The sequence below is a fragment of the Octodon degus genome, unplaced genomic scaffold (genome assembly GCF_000260255.1).
Source record: "Octodon degus isolate 3935 unplaced genomic scaffold, OctDeg1.0 scaffold00001, whole genome shotgun sequence".
Lineage (NCBI taxonomy): Eukaryota > Metazoa > Chordata > Mammalia > Rodentia > Octodontidae > Octodon > Octodon degus.
Window position 1 is genome coordinate 9,744,268 of NW_004524577.1, and position 13,046 is coordinate 9,757,313.

The following is a 13,046-nucleotide window of genomic DNA, read 5'->3' on the forward strand; positions in this document are numbered from 1 at the left end:
GCACACGCCTGTAATCTCAGCACTGGGGAGGCTGAGACAGGAGGATCACTATGAGTTTGAGTTGAGCTGTGCAGTGAGACCTGGTACCATATACAAATTAAAAAAAAAAAAAAGATGTTTGACGGAAAGAGATTGAAGAAGACTGTTCTATGAAGAAGGATCCAGGCCTGGGGAGATGGCTCAGTGGAATAAGTGCTTCCCTGGCAAGCGCAAGTGCCTGAGTTCAATCCCTGGTTCTGCAAAAAAGAAAAAAAAGAAGGTTCCAGAGCAATTAGAGAAAGAAAGGATATTTAATCTGCTGGCAAGCTCAAGGCCTGAGTTCAATCTCGGGTTCCACAGTGAATAAATAAATAAATTGTATATTGTTGCGGGGGAGATAGCTCAGCCACAGGAGTGCCTGGCTGGCAAGTAGAAGGTCCTAAGTTCGATCCCGGGTACCCTCCCGCACCACAAAAAATCATGTCTTTTATGTTGATTTCTGCTTACTTGGAAAAGAAATCTCAGGGGCGGGGGAGATGGCTCAGTACAATAAGCGCTTGCCTGGCAAGCGCAAGGTCTTGAGTTCAATCCTGGTACCACCAAAAAGAAATCTCATGGGCTGGTGAGGTGGCTCAGTGGTCTAAAGCACCTACTTAGAACAAGCTAAACAGCTAAGCAAAAGCACAGGGACCGAGGTTCAATCCCCAGCACCACATGCCAGCCAGCCCCAGGGGGCCGCCCCCTGGTGGGCTGAACTGGCCACACACACACAAAATAAATAAATTAATTAAAAAAAAAAAAGAAATCTCAGCAGTCCTGTTGTTTTTTGCCACCCTGTAGTCAGAATGCAAGCTCAGCTGTCCTGATGTTGGAGGCAAACCCTGGGCACACTTTCATGGGGGACAGCGTGGTCATTTTTTTTTTAATGTTTTCCTTGACAGGCTCTCCCTGTGTGTAGTTCAGGCTGGCCTTGAATTCACCGCAACGGGTGGTTAATCCTAATTATCAACTCAATGGGCCGCAGGGCTGCCTAAGAAATTCAGGAGGCGCACTTCTGCGAGTTTGGGTGGGTGGGGCCGGGGGTGAGGCCCCGCCCCGCCCCTGCTGCTGCGAGCTGGGCAGCCCCGTCCTTCCCCCGTGCTGTGTCTGTCTGCCCCGCAGCCAGCTGACCAGGGGCCGAGTGCCTTTGAAACGCGAGCCGAAACAAATCCTGTAAGCTGTGGGTGCTGGGCGCGTTGTCCAGCGATGGAAAAACGCATCAGTGACACCGCCGGGGAAGACCGTGTCGTCTAAGTGGACTGCAGGCTTTGTCTTATTATTTTTTTCCTAGCAAAAGTCACGGGTGGGACTGCGGCAAGGCCCTTCTCGGCTGGTGCTTGAGGCTGAACCCAGAGCCTCGGCGCTGCGGTCTGTTCCCAGCACCGCATCCTTTCACCTTCGGAGACAAGGCCTTGCTAAGCTGCTGGGTTGCGCAGCGTGAGCTTGCACTCACTTCTCCTCCTCCTGCCGCAGCCTTCCCGAGTGCCAGGGTTACACGTGTGTGCCACCACACTCAGATCAAATTGACTTTTTGGGCACGTGTAGGGCAGTGGAGACTGGGCCCTGGGCCTCACGCATGCTGGGCGAGCGCCGACCACGGAGCCGCGCGCCATCCCCGGCGGGGGGCACTTTTCCCTGAGGAGACCATCGCAGCGAGGCCAGAAAGGCAGGCTGACTTCCAGCTTCATCTCTGCCAGCAAGGCTTGCAGGTGTCGCTCCTGCGGTAGAGCAAAGAGGCGAGGTGTATCCTGTAGCGCAAAATAAACTGTACTAAACACTTCTTAAAATGACAGCTTAGTGGAATAAGTGCTTCCGTGGCAAGTGCAAGGGCCTGAGTTCAATCCCAGGTTCCGCAAAAAAACAAAAACAAAAAAAAGACAGCTTCAACGGGAGTGGTGGCGCACACCTGTAATCCTAGCACTCAGGAGGCCGAGGCAGGAGGATCCATGCAAGTTGGAGACCAGCGTGGGCTACAATGTGAGTTCAAGGCCAGCCTGAACTGCAGACTGAGAGGCTGACTCAAAAACAGTACAAGAAGTCTAGCTTCCTAATTGGGCAATCAGACTCAGCTGACCTCGGCTACACAGCTGCAGCCAGAAAACGAGTGACAAGGTCTGTCTGGCCAGCTGCACAGCGCTCTGCCCACGTATTTGCTCTTCCGAGCTGTTTCAAGGACTGCCCACCCGAGACAGACTGGTCCTGCTTAGATCACACCACATCTTGTCTGCTTGCCTGGCCTCTATGCCCAATCTTTCTGTGTCATGATAAACGACCCCTTCCAGTTAAACCTACCCTGTGCACGTCTGCCTAACAGCTCATGCCAAGCCAGTGTGGGAGCCCCTGTAGACTGTCCTGCTACCAGGCTTGTGTTTTCTGCAGAAGGGGCTGTGTAAGCCCAAAGCGGGCTGGTGATTTAGAAACTCAATTTCGCCCTACCCACTGGCGTACGTAAAGCTGTTGCCTCCCAAGCACCTCGGGGCTGCACCCTTCTATCTGCGGGGCCCAATTTTTCCATGCTGGTCTCACCAGAGCAGAGCTGTCCCTTTCGTGGCCAGCGGTGACAGAGTAAGAGAAAGCTGCTGGGACCCCAGACCCCTTTAGGGCTCTGCCTCTAAATTTCCTTCACCTTCCCACAGAGCCAAGGGAGAGCCTTTAACTATGGGTCTTAGGGTTATTTTAGAAAAAGCCACAACAAAGTTGTAAGTTGTGCAGTGCAGGACAGGACAGGTGCCGGACTGCTGGCTCGACCACTTCTGATAACTTCCATTGGGTCTCATTGTTCCCACTGTTTTTTTTTTTTAATTTTTTTATTGTTTTGTGGCTGGCTCAGCCCATCCTAGGGGTGGGTCTAGCATAGCATGTGGTGCCAGGGATTGAACTGCGGTCCCTGTGCTTTGCCTAGGCTTGCCTGAGCAGGCACTTTAGACCACTGAGCTATCTCACTGGCCCTGTTCCCACTGTTGACAGTTATTTTTTTTGGTACCAGGAATCAAACTCAGGACCTTGCATTTGCCTGGTAGGCATTTGTGCCACTGGGCTACATCCCTGGTTCACTGTTGGCAATTCTTGTGTCTTAGGCACTGGAATGGGTGCAAGCTTAAGGGTATTATTTAACACCGAGGTGCAGGCTTAAGGAAATTACCCTACTTTGGGATTAAGTTGCCCGAACAGCATAAAACCTGCAAAAGAATTCCAGTTACTGCAGGGATGGCCCAGTCACCCCAGCTCACCCCTTTCATCGCTATGCGGCTGGTGGTCAGATGTGAAAAGTCTAGATAACTTCTGTCTCCGTTTCTTCTGCCCCTGTAGTCACAAGGGAAACAAACCCGAGAGATTGTGTAGAAAAATTTCAGAGTGCATGTCTTAAAGAACTTAGTATGAAAAATTTTAAATACACACCAACCTAGAGAGTGCCCTGACACTGTACGCAGCCCCTCGTGAGCCGGGTTAGTGCTCTTGGGAAAAGGGCCCCCATGTGCCGACTTCCTGGAACACCCCGCCCTGGAGGCCAGCAGGGCTGCTCAGCGGACACTGGGTGTGGCACAGACTTGCTGAGATGTCATAGATCAGGGGCCGGAGGAGGAGGCGCTTTTGTTTGCTTTTGCAGCACTGGGACTTGGTACAGACGGAGTCAGAGCCACCCTCGTGAACTGACTGCGATACACTGGACTCCTCTTGAGGTTACCCAAGGTCCCAAAAGAGCAGCTGTGGAGTTCGAGCGATGACTTTGATACCGTGGTGTGTGCGCTGAGTGGCCACCAGGGGGCAGGCTGGAGCAGAAAGGCGGCTGTTGGAGGCGCGGCCCTCCCTCTGGGGTGCTTCCAAGACACCAGCTTTTCCTGGGTTCGGATTGTAAGGTGCAGATGAACCAAAGCGCCTGCAACCTTGCGGACGTATAACCCTAGTTACTGTCTCTTGTCGATTGTGCTTTTAGATCTTCAGTAACAAAGGCCAAGGATCCTCTTCCAGATAACAGAACTATTTCCTCACTGTTTTACTTTTATCTGGGGGTTCTGAGAGAGACATCAAGATGTGCAGTCAAATAGCTCAGCGGATTAAAGCGCCTGCAAGCAGGTGCAGGGACCAGGGGTTTGATCCCCGGGCCGGCTGTACCGGCCACGACCCCGGGGTGTGCTGAGATGGGATTGAGACTGGGTGTGTTGGTGCGAACCTGTAGTCCAGCACTTGGGAGGCTGTAAGCAAGCAGATATCTATGAGTCTGATCTAGTAGTGAGACCCTGAACACCCTGTAGACCTAAGATAAAAAAAGAAAAAAAAAAGTTGTGAGGTCAAAGGTTAAAATTTTTTATTGTTCTTGAGACAAAAACTAGCTATGGAGTTCAGGATGGCCTTGGAGTCACTATGGTGGCCTCAAACTTGCATTGATCCTCCTGCCTCAGCCTCCTGAAGGTAGGGATTACAGACATGGTCCACCACGCCCAGCAGAAGCTACAATTTCGAGCGCTTTTTGAAACTTCATATAAAAATATAACTAAAATTTCAAAAGAACACAGAAATGATGATGAGAAGTCCAGAAAGATTAGCTACAGTTCTTACCTACACCACTCCAGTTTCAGGATTTGATGTTGTTCATGGTCTGCTATATTCACGTCTTTTCTTTCTTTCTTTTTCTTTTTTAATGTATTTGGTACAGGGACTCACTACACAGTTCGGACTTGTAGTGATCTCCCTGTTTTCCGCCTCTCCAGCGCTGGGATTACAGTAGTGCGCCACGGTGTCCAGTCTTGCTGGCCTGCTCAGCCTGCCCTGGGAAGGGGCTGGCACGGCATTTGGTGCTGGGGATTGAGCCCAGGTCTCCCAGCATTTGCCAGGCAGGTGCTCAGTCCACTCAGCTATCTTGCCAGCCCTTAACAAGTGTTTTCTTTTGTTTTTTTAATCTCTTTTCTTTCTTTTCTGTATTTAGCAGGGTCGACAGAGTCTATAGTATCTCACTATGTAGACTGGACTTGTAGTGACTCTCTTGTTTTTAGCCTCCCAAGAGCTGGGATTACAGGCCCATGCCACCATGCCCAGTCTCCATTTCCATCTCAGCGTGCCCCAGGGACTGGGCGGCACAGCATGTCAGGGGTCAGACTCCCGCTGTGTGCTCTGCCTAAGCAGGTGCTTTAGTCTGCTGAGCTATGAGTCTGGCCGTTCTTTTTTCTTATTTATTCATTCATTCGAGACAGGGTCTCGCTATGTAGTTCAGGCTGGGTTTCAGTTCACGTTGTAGCTCCCAGGCTGGTCTCAGACTTGCAACAATCCTCTTGCCTCAGCCTCCTGAGTGCTGGGATTATAGGTGTGCTCTACTGTGCTAGGCCTGGACCTTGGTATTTAGAAAAAACAGTGAAAAAAAGGCAGTGTCAAATAATGATTTCCATACCCGAAAGGGCTAACTGAAGTCTCTATTGGTGTTTAATGGGTTAACATACCCCAAATAAAAATGACATCTAATTATTTTAATTAATTAATTAATTAGGTACGCGGTCTCGCTATGCAGTTCAGACTTGTAGTGATCCTCCTGTCTCAGTCTCCCCAGGGCTGGGATTACAGGCATGTACCACCAAGCCTGGTTTTGGTGGCCAGCATGGCATGCAGTACTGGGGACTGAACCCAGGACCTTGTGCTTGCCAGGCAGGCGCTTAGACCACTGAGCTATCTCCCCAGCCCAGAAATGGCATCTTTCTGTCAGAGGCTACACACAAGGCTTGTGCTTGGCCATGGCGGGGCAGGGACAGGTGGGGAAGGGACAGGTGGTGGGGACAGGTGCCCCTGAGTGCCAGGGTCTCGAGGCTGAGCTAGGGGAGAGGGCACAGAGAATTCTGACCAGGTGCCCAGTGCTGAAGAGATGGCGGGAAATTTATTTCCTGTATTTAGGGCAGAGTCTACAGGGTGTTCAGGGTCTCACTGTGTAGATTGGACTCTTAGTGATCTGCCCGTGTTCAGCCTCCCAAGAGCTGGGATTACAGGTGCACGCCACCACGCCCAGTTTCAATCTCTGTCTCAGTGCACCCCGGGGGCGGGCCAGCACGGCAAGCCAAGGGATCGAACCCTGCCTCTGCGCTCTGCTTTTTTAAGGAGGCACTTTAATCCGCTGAGCTATTTGGCCTGCCCGAGATTGTGGAAAATTTGAACAAGTCACCACGTTTCGGTCACGTTTAGGGACGAGTGGTGATGTTCCAAGCTTCCCCAGCTCACTTGTAAACATTCCTGCAGCTTAAGGCTAACACACCCGTGATGGCTCAGCCTCAGCAATGACTGTCACGCCAGGGGAGGGCCGCAGTTTATGTGAACGCTGTGCCCTGTTCAGGGCAGCCGAGTCGCATGTGGACAGCATCCCAGAAGTCCGGGAAGCTGGGCCTGAGGCCCAGGGCCGCCAGGGCACCAAGGTTCCTTTCTGCTTTTTTCCATTTTAAGCCATTTTATTTTTGTGCACTGGCCACTTATATTTAAATACATTAGGTAGAGATTTATGTAAAGCTATTTCTGCCATTTGAATGATTTTTTTTTTCCATGTGACTTCTTTTTGAAAAGAATCTGTAATTTGCTGGCAGTGACAGGGACAAACGCATTTAGCACCAGAGGGTGAGTGTGACCTCAGGCCAGGACTGCGTAACTTATGCCTCAGAGCGGGCTGGGCTGCGGAAGGGCGTGCCTCACTCCAAAAATATTTCTGGAGGCCAACCTTGCAGAGAGCCCTGGCCTCAGGTTGTGTTGTGTTTGGGGGGTGGCGGCTAGCGGGTGACAGCCGCAGAGAGGGAGAGGCCCGGGCGGGCAGGCAGCTGGCACTGGCTCCTGCAGGCCCCAGCACCCCGCCCACCGGGTGTCGCAGGCCCAGGGGCCCCCCGAGGTCGCCCCGATTCCCCACCGCTGCCTTCTCTGCGAGCGAGGCGGATCCACGGCCAGCCCTGCCCGGGCCTTCTGTCCTGGGTGGCTTGTGTGTGTGTGTGCGTATGTGTGCACGCGCGTTTGTGCGTGTGTGTGTGTCCATGCGTGTGTGTCCGTGCACGTGTGTGTGTCCGTGCATGTGTGTCTGTGCGCACGCGCATCTGTGCATGCATACATGTGTGGGTGTGCGTGCGCTTTCTCTGGGGTCTTCTTTTTCATCGCATCGTCCAGAATTCTGTCGCACCGCCACAGCTGGATGCGCGAGCCTGCGAAAGTGCGGTCCTCTCTTGCAGCAGCAGGCAGCAGCGGACACTCGCGCGAGTCGGCCCGGCCCTCTGCCTGCCTGCCTGCCTGCCTGCCTGCCTGCCTGCCTGCCTGCCTGCCTCCCTAACGCCCCTCCCTTTCTAAACAACTGCATGCCTCCCAAAAGGAGAATTTTTATTAGATGGTTAAGAAGGACGTTGGTATAGTACGCATAGAACCCAAATAAGATGCAGATTCTTTACTAAGGCAAAAGGTATTAAGTAAAAATGTACAACCTTACAGGGGCCGGCCAGATAGCTCAGCGGTCTAACGTGCCTGCTCAGGCAAGCTGAAGCAAGCGTGCAGGAACACAGTTCGATCCGGCACCACATGCGCGCCAGGCCTGCCCCCAGGGTGGGCTAAGCCACACACACATGCACACCCCAAAATGGCTGTTTTAACTGTTTTACACACACGTTTCGAAGTGTACAGTATATTCGTAGCGTGATTTCCAGAACATTTTCATTTCGTAACACTTGTATCCCTTCCTTTCTTTTGAGACAGGGTCTCACTGTGCAGTTCACCTTGGCCTTGAGCTCACTTTGTAGCCCAGGCTGGGCTCTCACTCGCTGCTAATCTCCTGCCTCAGCCGAGTGCTGGGATTACAAGGGTGCGCCACCCCGCCCGTAACATTGCTGGATTATTATTAGCTGTTCTTGTTTTAGGCCTTTTAATTAAGTATATTTGTTTCCTTACATGACTCTTGTTTATTTTATTTTGTTTTGATATAAAAGACAATTATGAAAAATTGGGACAGGTCAGAGCAGATAGTACAACGGTTTCTCCTGGACCACGTGAGGAGTATCGGCGACGGCCAACTCGCAGTCAGAGTCAGCCCGGGCCACTCACCCGCCTCGCAGTCCTGAGGATTTGTTGTGATAAATACGCTGAAGGTGCACTTACCGGGGCCTGCCATGCAGGTCCCGCCCCCGGGCGTGCTGAGACCACAACGGAGACTAGGCGTGGTGGCGTGCACCTGTAATCCCAGCTCTTGGGAGGCTGAAAACAGGAGGATCACTAGGAGTCCCATCTAGTAGTGAGACCCTGGATGCCCTGTAGACCCTTCTCTAAAATATAGGAAAAAAAAAAAAAAAAAACGCGCTTAGCGTGCTGTGCCGTGGTTCTCGGCGTGTGCAGCCGCCCCACCACCACCAGCCCCGAACTTTCTCATCTTCCCGAACTTCATCCATTAAACAGGTGCTCCGCCCTCCCCTCTCTGCCAGCCTCCGGCAAATCCTGCTCTCTTTTCCACTGTTAGGGATCTGACTGCTTCGTGAACTTCCCATAACTGGGATCACACAGCATCTGTCCTTTTGTGACTTTCTTATTTGACATAGAATATAGTCTTCAGGCACCATCTGTGTTGTAGCACCTGCCAGCATTTCTTTCCTTTTTAAGCGCAGAATAATATTCCATTGTACATTGCACATATTGCTTCCCCATTGGTAGGCATTTGGACCGCTTGCACCTTTTGTCTTCCGTGAATAATGCCGCTAAGGAAGCGGGTATGCAGATAGCTGCTCCCAGTTCTTTTGCATCAACCCAGATGTGAAGTGCTGAATCCTGTGATATGTCTTATGATTATTTTGAGGAGCTGTTGCCAAGATGCTTCCCCCAGTGCCTGTGCTGTCCCCATTCCAGCCAGCAACGCTCAAAGGTCTCAGTTTCTCCGTGTCTTCTGCAAGTCTGGTTCTAATCTGTTTTTTTCCTATAGCTATCTTAATGAGTCTTAATGACTGGTTTCTTGTTTTTCTTTCTTTCTTTTTTTTTTTTTTTGTATTTTAGGGAAGGGTCTACAGGGTGTTTGGGGTCTCACTACTAGACGGGACTCATAGTGATCTGCCTGTTTATATCCTCCCGAGAGCTGGGATTATAGGCGCGCCACGCCACGCCCAGTCTCCATTGCTGTCTCAGCACGCCCAGGGAGCGGCCGGCAGGGCAGGCCCGGGGATCAAACCCCCAGCCCCTGCTCCTGCTTGCAGGTGCTTTAATCCGCTGAGCTATTTGGCTGGCCTGTTTTGACTGGTTTCTATGTTTTTCTTTCTTTTTTTTTAAAGAGAAAAAAATTTCAAAAAAAGGTAATAGGAGGGTAACAATGGTCAATACATTGAGTATTGTTATCTTTAGTTACTCAGAGTACAAGATACTGTCATTTAGTTGTCCCAGCAATATTCGCACAAGCCTTTCTTTCCAATGAACTAAGAGAAATTAGAAGTATAACTATCTCAACTGTCTTTTCTCGATAAGATATATATCTTTATATCTATATAAACTATGTATCATATGTAGTTTGTTTTCCCCTTCCTTCTTTTCTCCATCCCCCATCCCAGTTTCTCTTTCTTTTTGAAGTTGCTTTCCATTTCATGTTCTATTGTAATTTTGGATCTTCTTACACTTCCAGCTTCTCACATTAGGGGGATGACATGAGGCTTACACGCGTGAACCCCGATCCCTGAGCCTGCCCGAGCAAGCGCTCTGTCTGCTGCGCTATCTGGCCAGCGCCGGCGATTGCCTTGCTTCAGCCTCCCTCGTAGCAGAATGTCTGTCGGCTGCTCCTGAGCACGCTTGGCTTGCTGATAGGTGTGTGACGAGAGAGTGCGCCTCTTTGGTTTCCTTTTGCATTTCCCTGCTCATTAGCGACTTCAGCAGCTTTCGTGTGCTCACTGGGCACTTGCATGCGGCCTTTGCAGACATGCCTGCCAGATCCCGGGTCAAGCCCTGCTTCCCTTCCTCGTTTCCACTACTGAGAAGAGCGCTGGGAGGGTTTACCGCAGCCCCTTTGTCTATGATTTTAGGATCCCCCCATTTAAAAAAGCCAGTTGTTTTCTAGATACAGCGTTCCTTGTATAATTTGTACATTAGCCCTTTGCCAGATGTGTGGCTTGTAAACATTTTTGTACCATTTGATAATTTGTCTGTCGCTTTGTTCTGTTCAACGGCTCCTTGGCTGTGCAGAATTGTTTTAGTTTGATACAATCTCATTTGTCTGTTTTTGCTTCTGTTCCCAGGGCTATTAGTGTCACAAAGAAACAAGCAGCCACTGTGTAGATCAGGACCAAGATGCTTTGTTCATATATTTTCTTCTAGTGTTTTTTTTTTTTTTTTTTGGTGGAACCGGGGATTGAACTCAGGATCTTGCACTTGCCAGGGAAATGCTTATTCCACTGAGCCATCTTCCTGGCCTCCTCCTAGTGGTTTTACAGGCTCGGGTCTTATGATTAGTTCGAAACCCATTCTGAGTTTATTTTTGTACTGGTATTAGTAGTAGGTTCTAATTTCATTCATTTTTTTTTTTTTTTTCAGAACCAGAGATTGAACTCAGGTCCTTGTGCTTGCCAGGCAAGCGCTTATTCTACAGAACCATCTTGCCGGCCCTCTAATTTCATTCTTTTGCCGCTTTTCCCAGCACCGTGTATGGAAGAGACTGTCCCATTCTGTGTGCTTGGTGACTTTATTAAAGGTCAACTGACTGCAAATGTGTGGATTTGCTTCTTTCTACTGCTCTATGTCTGTATTTATGCCAGTACCATGCTGTTTTGATTACTGTAGTTTTGTATATACTTTTAAAAAGTTTTAGTTATTAGGGCTGGTGAGATAGCTCAGCAAACTAAGTGCCTGCTCAGGCAAGTGCAGGGTTCGATCCCTGGCACCACACGCTGGGCTGGTGCTGTCCCCGGGCACTGTGAGCCAGCAACAGAGTGCAGGCATGGTGGGGCATGCCTGTAATCCCAGTGCTGGGGAGGCTGAAAATAGGAGGATCACTAGGAGTTTAAGCTGAGCAGTGAGACCCTGCTCACGCAGACACACGTATTAGACATTTAATTAGGTTCTTAATAAGAAATTTAGAACCTTAATTTGTGAGGATAAATTCAATTTGTCAGACCAAAAATGACTCATAGGTAGCCCAGGAGCTGAGTCCACCGCTTTCTGATCCACCTTGCGCTGCTCTGAAATCTGGCATCTCTCTTTCTTGGTGTCGAAGATCTTACGCTCCTGGTGGCTGGGTTTCCACAGCTTCTTCCTGTGACATCAGTTTTGGTGGAGGTGACAATGACACATTTCTGGTGTGCTCTTTGTACAGGAACATGATTAAGACTAAGAGGCCCAGTCGCAAGCAGCAAGCCACTGGCCAAGTGCTTCAGGAAGACCACTCTCTTGCCTCTGTGACGCCCGGTGAGGATGACCAAGATGGTACGGTCAAGATGGGAGTGATGCTAGCTCGAAGTTTCCTCACGTGCTGACGCAAGGGTTTCTTGCCGTGGCTCAAGAGCTTTCGGGGCACATCTTCAGTAGGATAGTGTCTAGGCATTTTTCAAAGCTTAACCACCCAGGCACCACCATTCTTGTCCCCACCAACTGGTTTTGTGATTGTAGCAAGAACCTTCTCCTTCTTTTTCTTCTCAACCTTCGATTTAGCAGCTGTGCACTTTCTCTTGTACAAAGCCTTTCTGGAATACATGGCAGATCGGGAGCATCTACCAATTCCTCTCACCAGGACAGGATTTCGGCTGCAGTGGGGCTGGCCCTTCTTGGACTTTTTTGCCTTCACCTTACCCTTTTTTTCAGCGCCATTGGCAGCAGCCTTCTTGGCTTTGGGTTCTTCTTTTTAGTATCTGGCTTCTCAGTTTTTTTGCCTGCCATCTTGCAAAATGGGAAAGAGCTATAGTATACTGTTTTGTGTTTTAATTTAATTTTTGTTAGTGTACATTTATAGTACATAATGACGACATTCTTTGGGGTGGTGGTTCACATGCACAACACCCCTGCATCCCTTCTGCTTCCCCCCCGCCCCTCCCTCTCTCCTCCTTCATCTCTTTGTATACTGTAGTTTTTTTTTTTTTAAATTTATTTATTCATTTATTTTGTGTGTGTGGCCAGCTCAGCCCACCAGGGGGCGGGGCTGGCTGGCATGTGGTGCTGGGGGATTGAACCGCCGTCCCTGTACTTTGCTAAGCTTAGCTTGTTCTAAGTGGGTGCTTTAGACCACTGAGCCATCTCACCAGCCCTTATACTGTAGTTTTGACATCAGGCAGTGTCATGCCCTAGCTTTGTTTCATCTTGTTTAAGATTCCTTTTGTATCTGGGGTCTTCCTAGTTCCATTTGAATTTTAGGACTTCTAAGTATTTTTTCACTTCTGTGAAGAATGGCATTAGTATTTTAATAGTTTTCTTTTCTTTTTTTCATGTACCTTAGGCATGAAACAGCTTTGGCCACCAACCCAGGCACCAAGCTAGGATGCACAAAGGACGGTCATCTGCTCTGCCCCTGAGTGATATAAGAACGACACCACCAATGAGGCATCTCTTTGCCCATTGCCAGGGGGTATTAGTTTTCACTGAATCTGCAGATCACTTTGAGTAATGTGAACATTTTAACAATATTAATTCTTCCAGCATAGGTTATCTTCCCACTATGTCTTCTTCAGTTTCATTCATCAGGGTATATATATATATATAATTTTCAGGGTCTTTTACCTCCTTTGTTAAATTTATTCTTTTTTTTCCAGAATTGGGGATTGAATTCAGGCCCTGTGCTTCCCAGGCAAGTGCTTATTCTACTGAGCTACCTCCTCAGCCCCAGTTAAATTTACTCCTAAGGAGTTGGGGAGATAGCTTGGTGGTCTAAGTGTCTTCCTGGCAAGCACAAGCACCCCAGTTTGATCCCTGGTACTGCATGCTGTGCCGGCCCCAAAATCCCACGTGCGCCATGCTGGTCACCAAAACCAGACATAGTGATGCACGCCTGTAATCCCAGCTCTGGGGAGGCTGAGACAGGAGGATCACTATGAGTCCGAGCTGTGTTGTGAGACCCTGTACCAAATAAATAAATAATTATT

The 13,046-nt window shown here is 49.6% G+C and overlaps 1 protein-coding gene and 1 non-coding gene across 2 annotated transcripts in view; one reads left to right on the forward strand and one right to left on the reverse strand.

Annotated features, from left to right (window-relative positions):
• Cd109 (CD109 molecule) overlaps window positions 1-13,046 on the forward strand; it is a 183,234-nt gene that overhangs the window by 12,753 nt on the left and 157,435 nt on the right. The window lies entirely within an intron of this gene.
• Window positions 12,391-12,534, reverse strand: LOC111815264. The gene has a single exon (XR_002819990.1). It is a non-coding gene; the product is annotated as a small nucleolar RNA SNORA48 (small nucleolar RNA).